Genomic DNA, 2,833 nt, shown 5'->3' with positions numbered 1-2,833 from the left:
TATAGCATATAATGGACAATATACATAAGCCTTAAAGAAACAATCATATAAATAACCATTTCATACCTACTTAAAAATTGCATAATACCACACTCCTAGATCCTCTCTGAATGCTCTAAAATAACCCTTCAAAGGAAATACATTTTTAAAAATAACAGTTTTTTTGACAAATAATTTAATAAATAAAAATTTCATTCATCTACGTAGATCATAATAAATGTTTTTAATAAGCATGAAATTATAACTGTGAAGTGTGCTAAAATGAAACCACCTGCAAAGGGTGAGAGAACAAAAATAAACATCATTTTTCCAAATAAGAGGAATTTATTACCTTTGAATCCAAGCATGTGGATTTGTTCAAACTGGCAATAAAGGAATATGGAAACACAAACCATAGAAAGTCATATTTTAGATTTCTAAAAGACTTCAAAGTGAAGAGTATACATTTTTTAAATGTTACATAATGCTACATAATGACAAGATGACAGGTTGTGACAAATAGCATTTTAAAAGCTCTACTCATAATGGAACGGAAGGTGTCATTTCCCTATAATTTTATATATGTCATTAATTTACTATATCTGGATACAACATATTACTAAAAAGATGTTCATCAAAGACTAAATCATTTTTAATGGAACATAATAATTTGAACCTACATCTATTAATCATTTTTTTCGATCAAACATTTATACTCTTGCTAAACATTTTATCAGTTGTCAACAAAATTAAAAAACAATAGGATAAAAAGTCGTGTTTGGAAAAGTAGATTTTCTTTGAAATTTGCATTTAAATGAAAATATTTGCTGATATTTTTAAAACTTTAAATGTAATTTTATATATATCTAACCTATCAAATGATATATAATTTTTGGAGACTTAATATAGTTGGGGCACATGGTAAGCAATAATCAATTTTTTTGTTGATCCAAGTGTTCTTGTATTATTTATCTTTATTATTCTAGTACCACAATTTATAGTTCTAAGATTTTTCCACCCCCCCCCATTTTAATATCTCTTAAGGTGGCACTCACCTTGCACTTGATGACATATCCTAGTTTAACTGACAGCATTTCACTTTCTTAGTCGAACATAAACTATAGTGCATCTTACTTTTGATGAAAGCTAGGATGCAATTAAATACTCTATTATGGTTATGATTCTGATATGTGAAATCCTCCGGTAGCTCCCTGTGCCCCCACAGTGTAGTACCTCCCCTCCTCGCCAAGTATACAAACCTTCTCACCCCCAGTGTTAACCCCGGGGCTCAGCCTCCATCCCCAGGTGATGCTGCCAGATCAGCTGTACGTTGTCATGAACTTGCTGTAGTTTCCCAAATGCACTGTGCTAGCTCCTGACACTTTAAAACTTGACACACTCATCCTCATTCTTCGCTTTGCCCTTGTCTATCACCTCCCCTGAAAATCTGTTCCTAAGTGGCTTTTCCCAGCTCCAACCTACCCTTGGCAGTCTTTTATCTCCCTGTGGTAAAGCCTGTCACACTGCACCATGGACATGCCCATTGTCCCCCTGAGAAGAGAAAAGGGACAGTTAGGGCCCCCCAGCATTTGCAGCTCTAGTGCAGAGCCCCATGCCTGGCTTGCAGGAAATGCCAGATTATGAAGACAAACGGAGATCATCCTCTGACTAAAACCAGCTCTTCTTTGCCTACCGCAGGATCTGGATCAATAAAGAGCAGCCAGTTATTATTGCTGTTTTTCTAGGGATTTTTTCCCCATATATTTCCCAGGTCTTTACTCTTTTTATAGAACTTTAATTCAGGCTTCAACCTCTTCCTCGTCAGTTCAGGTGAAATCATTTTCCTTCCCATACCCTCGATGTATTTCACACCTAGTAATTCTTTTTTTAAAGATCTTATTTACCCATTTGACAGACAGATCACAAGTAGGTAGAGAGGCAGGCAGAGAGAGAGGGGGGAGGCAGGCTCCCCGCTGAGCAGAGCGCCTGATGTGGGGCTCCATCCCAGGACCCTGAAATCATGACCTGAGCCGAAGGCAGAGGCCTAAGCCACTGAGGCACGCAGGAGACCCCATATCTGGTAATTTTTTTTTAAAGATTTTATGTATTTATTTGACAGAGAGAGAGAGAGAGATCAAGTAGGCAGTTAGGCAAGAGAGAGGAAGCAGGCTCCTCGCTGAGCAGACAGCCCGCTGCGGGGCTCGATCCCATGACCCTGAGATCATGACCTGAACCAAAGTCAGAGGCTTAACCCACTGAGCCATCCAGGTTCCCCCATATCTCGTAATATTTAATCAACGTGGATTTGCTGCATCAAATAGTTCCTTCTTCAAATATAAATATATAAATATATTGATCAAGTCACTCGCATGTCTTAGGAGAATGTCATGCCTTTAGTAGCAAACTTGAAATCTTGGCCATTGGTTTTGATTTTTGATTTTTGTTTTGGTTTGATTTGGTTCGGTTTTTGTAATTTTAAAAATGCCTCCAGCCCTTGCTCGGTCTAACCTGATTGCTTTCAGCTGCTTTTGCAACAAAATTGTCCCGGCAGCGAAAACTCTCATTGTTTACAGTGGCGCCCCCTTCTGAACACTTTGTTAATAAAAAGCTTTTTTTTTTTTTTTTTTTTTTTGGCTATGATAAATGTGCAACAACAATGAGGTATTTCAAAGAGGTGAACCACAGATAAATTTCTCTAAGGGTGGGGTGAGGGTTACTCAAAAAGGAACTTGACAAGGCTTTTAAAGATATCGACAATCATTATAACGTAATGTGACTGATTGTTACCGTGCTCTTAACTGGGCAAACACTTGTTGGCTTCCAAGAAAGACTAACATTGTTGAGATGGTTCTAG

Source organism: Mustela nivalis (assembly GCF_964662115.1).
Source record: "Mustela nivalis genome assembly, contig: HAP1_SCAFFOLD_1978, whole genome shotgun sequence".
Taxonomy (NCBI): domain Eukaryota; kingdom Metazoa; phylum Chordata; class Mammalia; order Carnivora; family Mustelidae; genus Mustela; species Mustela nivalis.
This window is presented reverse-complemented; position numbering follows the sequence as displayed.